Source organism: Pteronotus mesoamericanus, unplaced genomic scaffold (genome assembly GCF_021234165.1).
Source record: "Pteronotus mesoamericanus isolate MK-2021 breed Mesoamerican mustached bat unplaced genomic scaffold, CSHL_Meso_final contig_40, whole genome shotgun sequence".
Taxonomy (NCBI): Eukaryota; Metazoa; Chordata; class Mammalia; order Chiroptera; family Mormoopidae; genus Pteronotus; species Pteronotus mesoamericanus.
This window is the reverse complement of record NW_026555150.1, coordinates 9743202-9760018: the sequence shown is the minus strand read 5'-3', so window position 1 is coordinate 9760018 and position 16817 is coordinate 9743202. Positions and strand designations below refer to the sequence as shown.

General features: G+C 47.6%; 1 protein-coding gene across 2 annotated transcripts in view; it reads right to left on the bottom strand.

Annotated features, from left to right (window-relative positions):
• The window catches only part of BCORL1 (BCL6 corepressor like 1), a 61121-nt gene extending 44868 nt beyond the window's left edge, over nt 1-16253 (bottom strand). The window contains exons 1-3 of one of the 2 annotated variants that reach the window (XM_054577009.1): nt 16174-16253; nt 15528-15606; nt 14402-14575 (exon numbers count right to left, since the gene is read on the bottom strand). The gene's annotated coding sequence lies outside the window, so the exon portion shown is untranslated. Of the gene's footprint in view, nt 1-14401; nt 14650-15527; nt 15607-16173 lie in introns of those variants that run through there. The other variant, XM_054577010.1, reaches the window with a different exon arrangement.
• Nucleotides 16254-16817: the final 564 nt, after the last annotated feature.

Below are 16817 nucleotides of genomic sequence, written 5' to 3'. Positions count from 1 at the left end.
TTAATTGGATGTCCACCAAACCCCTAAAACTCTGTGTGTCTCAAACTGAACTCATTATCTATTCCCATAAACCTGCTCCCCACCCCACCTCTACACCCAGCTTGTTTCCTATCTTAGTCAATAACACCACTATTCCCTAGCCTGGAAATTTCAGCATTGCCCTTATTGTCTCCAACGCCTTCTCCCTCCCACTGCCCACATCCAATCAGGAGCCAACCTTAATAATGCCATCTCTATCCTCTCCTTCTACAACTCTTGCCACTAACCTGATGCAGGCCCTCATCATCTCTCACCCAGAATATTACAATAGCCTTTAAACCAGTCCCTGTCTCCAATCTCTTGATTCTATAATCAATTCATCTTCTAAAGCACCAATTCAATCCCATCACCCCTTCCTTCCTCAAAAGCTTTCAATAGCTTTCCTCTGTCTTCGAAATCAAGCCTGTATTTCTTAGCACAGCATTCAGGGCCCTCCATGACCTAGCCTCAGACCTCTCTGTCTTCTCTGCCACATCCTGCCATTCCCCTGCTGTCCTTGTCATCCTGACCCTTCCCTGAACAGACCATCCAGTTTCAGGACTTTGCTGTTTCCTCACCCTGAAATGGTCTCTCCTGTGCCCCCACTTCCTCTCTCAATCACCCTCAAGGCCTAGCTTAAATGTCATTATGTAATCTCCCCAGCCCCAGCCCCTGGTCAGTTAACTCCTCCCTCTCTGCTTCCAAAACATTTCATTCCTACCTCTACCGTGGACCTGATTTTTATTCTCTTCTGCAGTGTCGTTATCTGAGAGTGTGGCATGTCCGTCTCCCCCACGAAGCAATCAGCTACTTAAGGTAAGAAATACCATTTTTTTTGGTCTCCAGTTCCTCTGCAATGTCTTATATATAGTAAGTAATCAGTAAATGCATGTTATATGGAACTGAATCCTGCATGACAATTGAGGTGATGACCCTAAGAAAGTACAAGAAGCAAAATCAACCCCCTAAAAAGTACCCACCATGCATACTTACTGTAAAAAAAAACTGTTGTATTTCAATTAAAAAAAAAAAAAGATGCATTGTCTATAGCACACCCTTCTGGAGATGCCTGATCCTAGCCTGGTTCATTGTCTTTAAGCTATTTTGCACCTCTATAAATTGCAGGTAACTGATGGATATGCAAACTCAGTCCTGTCCCATAGAGTTTGGACTGAATTTCCTTCCCACTGTGGAAAAACCAGTTTTGCCTCCATCTGCAACTCAATTCCTTTGCTCCATATAAATTTGTGCTTTTGAACTTTTTCTTTCAACTGTCTATAACATCTATCTGGGTCCCCTGTTGATTAATGAGTAAAATAAAATCTTTAACACGTGTTCATTTTTATATGCGTATGAGACTCATGCTTTTACCTTTCCTGAAAATTATCTTTAATGTTACTAAGACAGTTATGTGGGTTAACACATAATTTTAGAAAGATTTCAACATGGGGTATGACAAATAGATTGACTGTCGGCTTCACATTGGTTCACCAGGATCCCATTCCCTGAACATCCTGGTTAATCACGTTTTGACTGTTTCTTAGAATATCTTGGAATATCACAGTTTTAGAAGCAACATCTCAGCTGTTGGCTGATGTATCAGGTACTTTTTTCACATTTTATCTCTATGGAGCATTAGAAAACTCAGGTCATGGAAGAGGCCATTCTTGCCGTAAGATGAGTTTCAACATGAAGTAGCTACCTGAATACTGGTAGGCAGCAAGTAAAAGTCATTGACTGTGGCCGTTTTAGGTTTATTTTTGTTCTGTTTAGAGGGCATTAATAGTTTGTAGGGCCTGGAACAGAAATCAGAAGGGGGAAATTATGGCATTTAGAAACAGAACAACATATAAAAACATCATCTAGATAAAGGAGTTTTTAGACTCCCTCTCAAAAAACAAAATCACCACCACCACATAAAGTAAACCAAGTAAAAACCAAAATAATTACCACACAATACAAATTTAATGACTACCTAGAGAGCCAAAATGATACTGGGCATCCCATTTTTAGAATATCTCAAAAATGGAGCATCTGCTTAAATTTTGGCCTTCCATTCTTTAATTATGATTTTGTCAGAGCAGCACACCTTCCTTTGTGAAGTCCACTGCTGCTAATTAACAGTAGCGTTTGCGGGGAAGGGGCATAGACGGACAGAAAGCACAAGCAGGAAAGTATTAAGATACGTGGCCTACACAAAGCAAGATGGATCCTTCTAAGCCAGAGAGTAAACAAAAGGAACTTTTAAAGAGGCACTGATGGCCCTGACCAGTGTGGCTCAGTTGGGCATCATCGCGCAAACAGAAAGGTCACCAGTTCAATTCCCAGTCAGGACACTTGCCTGGGTTGCAGGTTTCATCCCCAGGTCCTTGGCTGGGATGTGTGTGAGAGGCAACAGATCAATGTTTCTCTCTCACATCAAGGCTTCTCTCCCTCTCTTTCTCCCTCCCTTCCCCTCTCTCTACAAACAAACAAACAAATAAATATGAGACACTGATGGTGTCAATGCCCACATAGGATGGGGGGAGTCAAGGCGGCCAACAGACACCAGTGTTTCCCAAGCCAGGATCACTGAGGAGCTTGTTCAAAACATAAGAGTTGTAGTCCCAGTTCTGGAGTTTCTGATCCAGCAGGCTTAAGGTTTTGTTTTGTTACTATCATGTCCAATCAAATCACTAACCACTCAACTGTACACTACTTCTCAGGAGAGGTGAGCAAAAAAGGAAAAACCTTACAGACATGCTAGACTTGGTAGGTTCCACTGGTGTACACACTTCTATATCACTTGCTTTTGCTCGTAGCACCTGCACTCATGTGTGGTGTGCATTCTCAATCTCTCACTCTCACTCTCTCTCTGATGGGAACCATCACATCAAAGGCAAAAGGCGAAGTTCCTAAAAGGAACTTGGAAGAAACCTGGTAACCTCATGTGACCCAGGAAGCCCAGGCACAAGGATATGAAATACCTCAAAGGATTTTCCCAGATGTCACAAGCATGTAATTGCTAAGAAGTGAACAGCTGCACGGCCCCCAAATCAAATGCTGGTAACTGCCGAGAAGGCAGTGGAACCACTACGAGCTAGCCTTACTTTGTGGGGGAAATCTCCAAAGGCACATCCAGCTCATGGTGAAAACAAAGGAGAGCACTTGCTCCAGCAACCCAAAGTATTAAGTGTGGTTAGGAAAAAAACAATAAATAAAACTTTATTTTTTTATTTGGGAGGCACATATACATAAGTAGAAGGACTGACCAATATCCAAGGGAATGAATCCAACAACCAGGCAGCACAGAGTAGGTAGCCAGGCATAACCACCACTCTACAAAATAGGGGAAGCCAAAAATAAAATGGACTAATGGGAGAACAATAACTTTAAAATGGTGAAAAAAAGCAGCTAAGCTGAGGGAGAGCAGGTAAAAGAGAAGCCATAATGAAGCAAAAACCTTTCCTCAGAAAGATCTAGAAGAAAAAACACTAGAAGACAAGGGCAGGTGTGAAAGGCATAAAAGAGAAGCCCATAGGATTTAACAACCAAAAGGGAAAAAAATGAAATAGGGGAACCTGAAATATTTCACCATCATGGGCCAAACTGAAACACTGTGGGGAAGCACTGAAGACAGACATTTTAGAAGTTTAGAGAGAGAACGTTATCAAAAGGGGGAGAACATCAAATTATAGTCCAAGTCAGGGTTAAGGGGAGTTGGTGATAGGGGATGGGCAGCACTAAAATCTCAAAGAAGGTTTTACAAATTGGGTAAATTTTTTTTGGTTTTGTTTTGAAATGAAGATACCCAAATAAGCAGATTTCACAACTACAAGCAAAGCATGGTCATCATGCATATGAGGAAGAGAAGGACACAAAAGGAGGTAATAGAGCACCTATATCTGACAAATGCTTTTGACCAAGGTAGACAGTGTTTAAACAGTTAACCTTGAAAATGACCAGACAGGATATGTGTCCAGCAAACAAGTTCTCCAGGACCATGAGTAGCACAGCATGAAACCTGCCTATTTATTCATGGTTGGATTCTACCATCAAGACAGTAAATTAGGAACTCAAGATTATGAAGGTCTCTGTTAAACTAAATCTGGAAGCACTCCCCCAGGCTTCTTTGGTTTGCACTGTCTGGTGACCTGGAAGCAATTATGACTTTAAAAAATGAGCCGGAAAAATATTCATCTTGAAGCCTGGCCCTGAATCTGTCCTCAAGAGGATAGGCGTGGCCAGTAGACAGTTTAAAGAGGGTTGGGTCAGTGATGACTAATGAGTTAAAAAAAAAAAAAACACCCAACTTTGGGAACCTACTGCTCCAATAGAAACCCGAAGCTCTGGGTGAAGTGCCCGTAAGACAGAGGAATTAACATTTAAACTTCACAGAAGCAAAGGAGAGGGCACCCGATTATACCACTTCGGGAAAAGCTGCATCTACGATACCTCCAAGGAGATCCAAGTGACTACTGACATTGAGAACTTGGGGCTAAAGTGAAAATGCCATGGCTTCCACCCTGTCACCAAAGTGCCTTTAGAGAGAGGTCAAAACATCTCAAAATCATTGTTTTCAATAGTATACACATACCCAACAAAGATAACTTTATCTGGCTTTTCATGTGAAACCCCTACCACAGATCTTACCTTTCTTGTCACTCTGCCTTCTTCTATGTGTATTCCACAGGAGACTAACATTCCTATTTTCCCTATTTAATTACATAGGCCAAACCTTGCCTCCTAATGAGGAATTTCTCCAACGTAAATCATTCTCATTTACTCAGTTCCCATAAAAGGGTGTTCTTTTTCTTTTTATTTATTTACTTATTTTTTCAAATACATTTGTCTCTGCCTCCCCCCCACCACTTTCCCTTGCCCCGTTCCTCCTTCCCTCCCTCAGCTCTTCCCCTTTGGTTTTGTCCTATATTCCCCTCAGCATTCCCCCCCGGTATCTATATCCCCTCATCTTTTCCTACCACACTTTACTTTCCTACCCAGTCACTTTACTTTGCTTCCCTTCACTCAAAACAGGTTCCTCTACCACCATACACCACCCCTCACAAACACACACACACTAAATCAAGTGTAAATAATCTGCTGGGCAATTTAAAGGAGGAAGAGGCCCTTTGCACTGTTTATCCCAACCCTCTGTCTGACAGTCTGGTCTAGCACTTTCTAGTTTCCCTGTTTTTTGTTTGTTTGTTTGTTTTTGCTATCCAAATATTTCTGCTGGTTCTACCCCAAGGGATCAGTCTTATAAAGATACTGCATCCTGTTCCCAAATACATTAATTCCTGTAATTTTCTGAGAAAACTAAGTAGTTGCCTGTACACAGCTTTAGCATGGACATCTTCATAGACTGCTTGGAGGCCTCCATGTTTAAAAACCTTGCCTATAAACATTTGTGAGAATAGATACAAATGAATGATAACTATCTGTTCAACAGAGAGCTCACTCATTCAAATGAATGTAGTTACCTCTGTAGTCACCTTGGGAGGCTAGACATTCATCTCAATGGAATGGCCAGTGCTTGCAATCTCCCTGGAGCTCTTCTTTAGTGAAAATTACCACTCAAACCACACCCTTTTCAATCTCCTCACTAGTGTAGAATCCCCATCCACTCAATTTGATGTGTAAAAACTGCCAAATTCCATTTGGAATTATCTAATCCCAGAGCAGCAACACCCTTGAAGCATGATATACTCCAGTACCCACAGTCTAAACTGTGGGGGGAAATGTGGAGAGCATCATCAGCCCCCGCTCCTCAACCATCTCAGACCCCTCACCATGTCCATATACTATGACATCTGCAAAATGGGAACAAACTAGTCCCTACTTAAAACTGAGCATAACACAAAAGCACTTGAAAGGACCAAAGGTAATCAATTCCAACAATGAAATAGGCAAAGCAAAAGTCTGAATCTCTCATTTCTTTTTTCATGCCACTAGATTGCTTTAGCTCTTCTACCCACTGCCATGACAACTTTTTCCCATTATTCAAGTAGTACTCACCTTTATTTCCTACTGTAGGGAAATTATTTTACTCCATTTAAGGAAAACATTTCATCAAATCTTTATACTAGACCTAGGATCTAACTACAAGATTTTGTACAACTTCTGGATGTCACAGATAGCAAGAAAACCTAAGTAATCACCACAACATTAATCAGTCCTCTCCAAAATGCAAAGCCACCTCAAAATGTCACCCTAAGTAACTAGTCATCTTTTGAGCACTTCTCATTTCTTCTAGACAGAAAATAAAAGTTGGATTTCCTCAGTCTTGATTTTCAGTAGGACCATGTGAATATTTATGTTTCACACTCCAAAGTTGAATCAATGTAATTTGAAACTGGAACCCCTTTGGTGATGCTTCTGCATCTCCCTGCCATGAGCTGTGACAGTGGCCCTCTACTATCTCCACTTCAACATACTGTATTCATGATACGGGATTTTTTATCTAAAGAGGGTTTCTTCTCACTAAACTTTGGCCTTTTTTTAAAGTCTCCTGGACCTCTCACACAAGTATTTGGAGAGGCCATCATCAGGCTATTTTTTATAGTCTCTCACCCCAGACAGTGGGCTCAACTCATTTTTTATATATATTACACAAAGGTATAGACACACACACACACACACACACACACACACACACACACACACATCATTAGCTCACAGAATTTCAAACTACGATATTGGCTCAACCTGCTACCAGTCTACAGGTCCCTTAATGCAAAAAAGAATATTTTATACTTCTTTTAATTGTCCTTCCAATAGTGTCTAGCATAATACAAAGCACACAATAGGTACCAAATAAATACCTGCTAAACTACTACAAAAAACCTGAAATCCTCTCCACATCAAACGGCAATCAAGAATCCTGTATAGACCCTGGCCAGGTAGCTCGATTGACTAGAGCATATTCGTGATATGCTAAGGTTGCAGGTTTGACGCTCAGTCAGGGCACATGCAAGAATCAACCAATGAATGCATAAATAAGTGTAACAACAAGTTGATGTTTCTCCCTCTCTCTCTCAAAATCAATCAACAATGTTTTTACAGTCCTGTGTAAAAAGCATTGGGTCTATGGATTTTTTCCCTTTCCTTGCTGTCTCATAAACTTTCTCCTTCACTCTTCCTTACTTCCACAATAAAGACAATCACAGAAATGAAATAAAGTTGGGTGGGGAAAAACAATAAAATCAACTTCCAATTATCTGAGTGTTGTTTAGCCACAGCTAATTCTTAAACTCAGCCGACTTACAGATGGACTGCCTTCTGCCACTTACAGTAGATGTGTGCTCAGGGAAAAACTCATTTTAATATTTGCCTAAGCAGAATATAAATAGGAAGGTAAATCTGCTGGGGAGGGGGGCAGGTAGAGAATAATCCATTTCTAAAGTCAAACAGAAATTATTATAGTTGACCCTTAAACAACACAGGTTTGAACTGCTCAGGTCCCCTTATATGTGAGTTTTTTTTCAATAAATGTATAGTTGGCCTTCCATATCCCTGGGTTTCATATCCATTGACTCAACCAACCGGGGATAAAAATTATTATTTTCCACTCGACACTGGGAAACTGCAGGTGCAGAAGGTGGACTATATGCATTGTTCTACACCGTTTTATATAAGAGACCTGAGCATCTGCAGATTTTGGTATCCATGGGAAGTCCTGGAATCAATCCCCTGCAGATACCAAGGGACAACTATAGCTAACTTTTGGGGGAGTCAAAAGTTATATGTAATTTTTTATTAACTGTACAGGATCAGCGCCCCTAACCCTGGCATTGTCCAAGTATCAACTGTATAATTTTTTAACTGGTCTGTTTTTTAAATATAATTTTCTATTGTTATTCCATTACAGTTGTCCCAATCCCAATTCTTTCTCCCTCTGCCCTTCTCCGCCCATCCCGCCCCCTACTCCTGCAGTCAGTTCCCACTCTTTGTCCATGTCTGTGGGTCATTCATACATGTTAACTGATCTGTTTTAAACTGAGCTGCTATCACTCTCTCTCTTTACTGGCATAACTGATTATTGGCATCAAAGTCCACTCTAGCTGCAAAGAGGGACTCTGTTTTACAGCCCACCTTGTTTCTCTGCTCAGTGGTTTGGTTTGGTGATATCTGAGCTATTTGAGATGTTATTCTCTCCCATCCAATCTCTGATGAGTATCCTTGTTATAGGGCCATACCAAGCCCAGGCTCTATATACCAGCTTTTGTAGAACTTCCAGATGTCAGAGACAGTGGGAAAACCCAACCAGTCATAATTAAACACACCAGCCCTTTTCAGAAAGGAATGTTTTTTCGAAATGTCACCCCAGTAAACTAAACTTGGGTTGTTCTTTAAGCATGGCCCAAAATGTCCACTGAAGTTTCAAATGGATATACACTCTTTAGTTCCTGCCCTGAAATACTGAGCCATGTTACAGCACAGCTGTTAAAAGAAGCTGCCACTTCCACCTCAAAGGTGGATGCAACAGTGCAGTGATGAGCCAAGCGATTTCTTCTTACTACGTTGTAAATGCTAAATATGTACCAATACAACAGGAATGTGGAGAAAGAGCACAAAGAATCAAGAAACAAGGGGGAGTGCTCAAGAGCTATTGACAGTTTTCATTCTGCCACCAAGTTTATCATAGTGTAATATAAAAGGTACTGTCATAGGACACAATTGAGTAAGAAAAACTAGATAATAACATAATGATACCATTTACTGGGCACCTGCTATGGACCTGGTACTATATACATATCTCACATAATCCTCATAGCCCTATGAAATTGGGACTGTCAACTCCATTTTATAGATAAGCAAACTGAGGCTCAAGAAAGTTGTAACTCACTTCCTGCCACCCAGCTACGAAGTAGAAGAGCAAGGACTCTAACCTGGGTCTGTATGTCTCAAAAGCCCCAGGCAATTCTGACGCATGGTAAAGAGTCTAACCTGCATGTGGTACGAACAAGTTAAACCAAGTAAAATTTCATCACCGTAAGATACCAAAGCATGTCATGGATCCAGGTATAGAGTGAATTGACTCTTCCCAGGGATCAGGGTCACGTACAGTACACTTCTCTAAAGAACTTGGAAAAATAAAAATCAGCTTGTTCTCCTATCCCTGGACACCAGCATTAAAACAAAACTCAACTGTACCCTTAAATGGCACTAACACTAAGATTTCTAGGCATACCTTAGCAATGAGGTAACCAAATTTTGTTTCTTAGCAGAGAGTTGATAAAGAAGCCCGAAACACAAAGCTTTGCCTGCTCCATCAGTACTCTCAATTCTTCACGGGCACTTAGCTTAATTAAGGTCTTCTTAAAATCCAAATGAAGACGTATCCTGACTCATATACTCCCACAAATAACTCTGAAAATTACCACATTTTACAAATAATAAATCATTTCTCTTCAAATTCATTACCATTCATTAACCAGGGGAAAAATGACCTTGACATGCAGCCTACAGCCACTTTTTAAACAATTACCCATTTTTAAATGTTTTATGGGGAAAGGGTGGCTTCTTCTTAAAAAAAAAAACAGGGAAGCAGAACAGCACATTTGAATTATAGGAATAGAAAGAGTTAATCTTACTCTTGACCAAAATTCAACTTCAGTTCACATAAGAAAGTTTTCATCATAAAAGATCACTTTTAAGTTGTGAACAGTGGGAAAGGGTGGATTTAGAAAGAGAACAGTTTCTAATATTATTTTAAAGGTTACCATTCAAAAACTGGGATCAATAAAGCCTAGTATGCATGTGAGACTATGTAAAAACAGTGTACTAGCATCCTAGTGACTAAAAGGTAGATTACTTCTTACCACCTCCCTCTTTGGCTGTCCTGAAGCCAAACCTTCTGGCAAGCATAGACTCATACCTGACTAGAACTCCAACAGAGTGACATTTCCCTTCTTTTTAAAAACTCAAAGGTCTAGAGTCTTCCCTACCCCTTATGTAATCATCAGTGGCTTCTCCCATCTATTTTATCCTATCAACAATGCCCACTTTCCCCAGCTTTCTCTGTTCCACTCTAAGGTTCACTTTTTCACCCAATTCAACCATGACCTCCTCCTCCTCTCTCAATCCTAGATGCTGGCTGATGCTGGAAAACAACTCCAGCATCAGCCCCACGGTGGCCCTTCTATTCCATCTCAAACTTAACTCAGCCTAGAATCAATGAATCACTCCGGATGTACAACCCCTGATTAGCACCTCTCCTCCATGCTCCCACCCCACCTTCCAATCCAGGTCCAGGGTTCTCAGGCCACTGTTCTTTATCCTGTTTCACTTTGGAATTTCCATCATTCACCTCCCTGTATCTAGAATTCCTCCCACTTGCAGACTGGAAAAACTGGTGTATTCCCACTTTCTCCGTCTTTCAAGGCCATTCTATTTAGGACCATGAATTCCTTCTCCCTTTTAGTACCCTTACTTAATCTAGATTTTATAATTAATGCTTAGATTTATAAGCCCTGGATCTCAGATAACCTCTGCTTCCTGGGCCCTCCCAGGGCAGTGACTACCAAAGGCAAGATTTTACCTTCTCCGACACCAGCTCTAGGTAACACCTGAATACATGTCTTCCTCTTTCTCTCACATTCTGCATTTTTTCTCCTGTATACTATCTCTAGATTCTCCACTTTCATGTGGGTAAATATTTTTGTATTTCTTCCTAACATGCCAGTTTCTGTCCAACCCTACTTGTATCCAAGATCACTCTTCTCTCTTGCCTCAACCTTAGTGATTCTAGCATGTAAGTGTAAAGAGCCTTAAAGATTCTTCAAACCTTACTTTGGAAAACATTTCCTGGAGATTTCAAGGTTCCACTTTTTCTTTAGGCGGTCCCAACATGAGACTGGTGATGATCATGTTTCTTCCTCCTTCACTGCCCAGCTAACCTCACCCTCTTCCTGACATTTCTTTTTACCTCCTTTTTTTCTAGTATTCAAGTCCTTTTTCCCCATAATTCTGTTCCCCTAAAAGAAGTACCCCTCTAAAACCCATTATCCAGACTTGTCATGTGAGATCCTCTGCCACCTGTACAATTTTTTTTTCCCCTGATGTAGTGAACTACAGCACGACTAACGCAAAGGGATCCTTGGAGGAACTCCCTTTGCTTCCCAAAACAGTCTATGACACTGAGAAAGAAAGGGGTCCTCCCTCCCCTCTCTTGGTTAATCAAAACAGTCAGATCTAGGAGTGCCCTTGGTACAGCCACCATTTCTTCTTGAACTCCCCTTCACTCTGCCCAATCCAGACTTCAATAACAGAGCCTGCCAGAAACTTAGCTTTCCTGTGCCTTATCCCAATAATTTGCTGTCTTTTCTTTGTTGGCCTATTCTAAAGAACTAGTCCTCCTTAACTCAGACATCAGAGTCCCTTCCCCTCCCTCCATCAATGACTTCTCTGAGCCGAAATGGAAAGAAAACATGCCTACCTTTGCTGCAAAGCTGGTTACAGAGTCAGTCTTCTTAAAAGTCAATTCCAATAAGGCTCTGTGGCCCACGGCCTACGCCTCTCGCCACCCACATCTACCCCAAGGGCAGCTTGCCTCAGCTACCCTATCAAAAGATGAGACTGCCTATCAATATCCACCTGGCTCAGTCAACACATGTCCCTCCTAAGCTTTATCAACCTTCAGATTCTCAGAATCTGAGTCACCGAGCCCCCCTGATCCTCCTAGCTCCCCCAGTCTTTCCTACTGACTTGCTTCTCCATCAAAATTTTACAGGTTCCTCCCCAACTGTTTACTTCTATCTAAGCCTCTGGATGATTCTTGAGGTTGGGTTACCCCATTTACTCCCCAGTGGAATCCTCCAAATTTCTTTCCTACATACTGTCATCTTTGGTACCACATGATGACATCACCATCCAATTTGAGTACTCTAGTACTAAACTAAAATCTGCTCCATTGTACTGCCTACTATCTGCCCCCAAAATAAATCCCCCTCTATCCCAATATTCAAGGGTAGGACAAGCAAACAGAAAACTAGATGACATATAAAGTCCCTTCAACCTTGAAATTTTATTATCAACCTAATCCATTTTCGACCCCAAATGCATTCCCCGTTCATTTTCCCAAAAAACATTTCAACACGGTGACTTTGAGAAAGTCTCCTAAGACTTTCTGAATGAACCACCAGGCTACCAGAGTAACGCTAACCTACAACTGCATCCCCAGAAGTGTCACCAAAGATTTTTGCAATAGTATTCCACGTCTGTGCCACAGGGACGACCTCCAAACTGCCTTGAGAGTATTCAGCTGTCGCACAAGTTACCCGACCCCTCCCACACACGCCTAAAGAGATCTTAAACCCTGAGCTCCATGCGTCCTAGCCAAAAGACTCCTTTCCTTACTGTCTACTCTGGCAGACACCAAGAATTAGTATCACCACGTCGACAGCCTCTACAACCAACGTTTAAAATTTGAAAACAATAAAACAAAAAACATACTGCTTTCACTGGGGGAGGAGGTGGTGCGGGAGGAATACAAGGGCACCCCCACTGGCCTGTGCTGTTGGCCTCCCGGGTTTGCAGTGTGCTTCCCTCCCGCCTTTCCCCTCAACCACATCTTTCCCAACAACAATCTCCCGCACCTCCATAACGCGAAATCCCCAGCCGAGGTGCGGCCAGCTCCTCCCAGCCTTGCCCCGGACGTCCCTCTGGCCCAGCCTTCCTCTCCGCGGGACCCTAGCAAGGAAGGCCCCCTCCACCGTCCAGTTCACCTCCCAATCCCTTCCCGGGCTACTGGGTGCCCCTGCAGGGCTCTGTCCCGAAGAAGAACCTCGAAGAGCCAAGCCCACGAGGCCCGTCGCGGGACCCACCCACCCCCTTCCTTATCCTCGTACCTCGTCCTCCATGCACCGGCCCCCGGGGCTCTCCGTCGTCTTCGTCCCGGTTCGTACCGCCCCCCGTCGGGGCTCCACCCCCCCCGCCTGCTCCCGCCCCCAGGACTGCCCCCTCCCCACCGTGCGCAGCCTGCGCCCTCTGCCCCGGCACGGGACTCCCTTTGGCCTCCGTTCCCCGCCCAGAGGCGGCGGCAGCGGTGGCGGCGGCGGCGGCGGCGGCAACGGCTGCGGCGGCCCCAGCAGGAGGAGCAGCGCGGCGGCGGCGGCGGCGGCGGCAGTAGCACCGCCCCGGCCCCGCCCCGCCGCCCGCCGGAGCCCCACGCCCCGCCTGCCCAGCCGCCGGACTGCTCCCCCCGAAGCCCACCACTAAGCCCCCCCACGCCCCAGCCGCGATCCGCTCGAATCCAGCTCCGCTGGGCCTGCTGTCCATTCCTCACGCCCTAAAGACCGGGGTGGGGGAGCCCTGGGGTTCGCGGCCGTCCCTCGCCCTCCTTCTCCAAGGGCTGAGGGGATTGCCCCTGATCCCGAAACCCGGCCCCGTAACCGGAGCCTCCCTCCTTCCAGCCCTCGGCTCTGCTCTCAAACCCCTTGCCTCCAGGCCTGGCGCGAAGCGGGTGCAGAGCTTGCACGCCGGATTTCCCCCCTGGCTTGCCGAGGCTAGAGGGAATTGCCCCCGATCTCATCCCCCTTCAATTTAAGCCCCCACCCCGCCGCGCCCGGCCCGGCGGCCCCCGCCTGTAGAGCGAGGGCAGCGGAGCCAGGGCGCTCCTAAGTCATCCCCCGCCTTTTTTCCAGGGACTCGGATAATTGCCCCTGCCCCCATCACAGCTCTCCCACTCCTGAACCCAGGCCCCGCCACCACCCAGGTGTACCCCTTACCCTACGGTTCCTGCACCCCAACACCTGGGAGAACGCAGTCTTGAAGAGCACCCGTCGCACCTCCCCTCTGAGGTTGGAGGGTATTTTCTACCGGTCTCTTCAAGACTTCATCACGGACAGTAACCCCCCCCACAAAAAAAAAAACACAAGACCTTTATCGCCCTGCCCTGCTGGCCATCCTCCCTTCCGATCGTCGGGTCCCTCAATCGGGGGATTGGGGCCAGGTAGTTAACAAAACCGTAGCCTCCACCTCCTTTTCTGAGGAGTGGGGTAATTCCAATGGTTTCCCCCCTAGGATCAACCAGACCCCCGTTTCCATGGAGACCCCCGCCCAGCCGGGAAGAAGACTCTTTCGAATCCAAGCGAACAAGTCTCACCTGGCTGAGAGAAAGGGGTGAGGTGGGGGTAGGGTAGGGCAGGAATGGGGTACGAAGGTGGGAAGTGGAGAGGAGCAGTCCCGAAGGGAGGGGCGAGAACCGAGCAAGCCCAGGGAGCGCTACGTCCGGGGACACGAAGAGGACGGCGCCCCCGGGGGGTAGCTGAGCGGCCGCGGGGCGAAGAAGGGACAGGGTTGAGGAAAGGCTTAAGATGGAAAGAAGCGGGGGGGGGGGATACGAGAAAGCCAGGGAGCCAAAAGGGGTGGAGGGGCTGAGGGAGAGGAAAAAAAGACGCACCTGTTCTCGGGTCGGCTCCGCGGAGAAGCTAAGGCCGCCACCCGGGCTCTCTCTTACCCACTCAGTACCGCCACCCGCCTCATACTGCCCGGATCCGATGCCCCCCTCCGCCTCTTATCGCCACCGACCTCCTTCTCGTCTCTCTCCGCGGCGGCGGCGGTCGGACTCTAGGAACTGAGAGGAAGAAGGGAGGGCTCAGCAAAGCGGAGGAGACAGAGCCACACACTGGCAGCAACCGCGGCGAGCGAAAGAGTGAGGGGGAGAGCGGTGTGTGTGTGTGTCTGTGTGTGCGAACGAAGCCTGGTGGAGTGGGTGCCGGTCGCAGGGCTCGACGGGAAGTGGAGTCCGGCGGAGTCCGCGGACGTCGCCAGCCCTGGCTTCACGGGACTACAACTCCCAGAATGCCGCCTGGGGGGACAAATTGGGGGGAGGAGAAGGGAGGGAGTGAGCGAGAGAGGGAGGGAGGGAGGGACGAAAGCAGGGAGCAAGCGGCGGCGAAGGGGGCAGAGCCAAGCAGCCCCGGTGACACTGGGAGGGGAGGGGTGGAGGAGGGGATCGCTGCGAGGACCGAGCGGATTCCGGAGAGGGAGGCAGCGGTGGCTGCAGCAAGCCGGGCAAAAAGCTAGACTCCCAGGAAAGGCGGAGGAGCTCAATCTGAGGGGCTGCAACAGCCCCACGCCCCCCCCTTCGACGCCCCTCGAAGGGGGAGGTTGAGGAAAGGAAAAGATCAATGCACCAAGGCCTGGGGGTTCTCTCTCTTTCTTCCAACGCTCTCCACCTTATGCCCGACTTGACTTTCTCAGGCCACGGGTGCCCCATGCAGTGTGCAAATCCAGAGACCCCAGATCTTCCCTCTGGGCATCACAGAGCAGAAGCACTGAGTCCTCTTCTAAGGGCCCGAGGGAGGCTCCCCTTGCTGGCAGGGCGTGACTCCCCCATTTTTCCCGCCACCGCCCCCCCCGCCGTCGTCGCCACCCCCATCTCCCTCCCAGGAATCCTTCCCCTGAAGCCTAGGCTCGTGTATCCCTCCCCGCCAAGAAAGAGAGTCCCTTCGGGAACAACTAACCAGCCACCTCCCTTATGAGGGCCCCCTACCCACCAGTATCCTTATCGTTGCCCCTCTCACCGAGGTAGTAGTGGGGGCGACACGAGTTGGACTGGTGGCTACTTTCCCTCCGAGACTAGCCGTCCTTGGCACACCGACCCTGTGTAGAAATAGAGAAGCACATTAATACTCCCGTTCCCCCCACCCAAGTTCGGATCCCCGTGGAAATAGCTCACAAGGAAAGGAGTTGATAGTGGAAGTGAGCTGAGGGGGGGCGGTGAATCCCAATCCTCAAACCTCACCCCAGGCATGGAATCCAGGGGTTCGTCCCATTCCTTAAAAGCCATAAAATTACTTGGTGTTTGTGGTGGTGGGGGTAGTGGGCAGTAGATTATCTAAATCTTAATGTCCACAAGACTCGAAGCGACGCTACGTGTAGGAATAAGGTACGAATTAGGCTGCCGTGGCGAGAGAGAAAGTATACCCCTCAGCCGTCGCCCACCCCCAAACACATCCCTAAGACAGTCAGATGGCCGAGTGAGGGGGAAAAGGTAGTGGGAGTGCTGGAGAGTCAAAGGGTTGTGGGGGGGGGGGGTCCGCGGACCCCTGAGAGCACAATCCAGATGCTAAGAAATGGGTGGGAGATTCGGCATAATTGCAGACTGTGTCTTTCCTCGATTTTCCCTGAATCGCCGCTGGACACCGTCTAACACTCGTAGTTGCTTACCAGTCAGTCCCCTAGCCCCATTTGTGCGCATGAGGCGGCCGGAGCCCGAGAAGCCCGGGCACAAACTCCGCGGAAGCTGGCCTTCCCCGCCGCTACGCTGCCGCGGGCCTCCCTCCCTCCGCTGGCGGCCCCGCGGATCTACCTTCGCCCCCGGCCGAGGCCAGACCCCGCTCGCAACTCCACGCCCCTACTCCACCCCCGGTTCCCCCTCCTCTCGCCCTCTCCCCGCGGGTCCGGCCCAGCCCCTAGCGGCGCCCCGCCCTACCGCTCGGTCCCGAGCCCAGCAAGTGCCCCGAACTCGCCCCCCACCCCCACGCCCAGGCTGGTCCGGCCGGGCCTGGTTTCCCCCTCCCGCGGCGCCCCGCCCCCGAATCCACGTCCTACTTCACCACCCAACTCGGCCCGGTCCGGGTTCGGCCCGCACCCAGGCCACCGGAGTCCCCAGTTCGGTCCGGTGTACGGCCACCCACCCCGCCCTTGCCTGGGTGCTGGCCTGGCCCAATGCCTGAGACCGCCGATCGGCCCAGGCGGGCAGTCTGGGTCTAGGTCCCGGTGCCGGCCTCGGTCCCCGCGGCGTTGCCGCGTCTCGCCACGAGGGCTCAGTCCACGCAAGATCCGAACCCGCGCAGGGTGGGGGCTGTGGA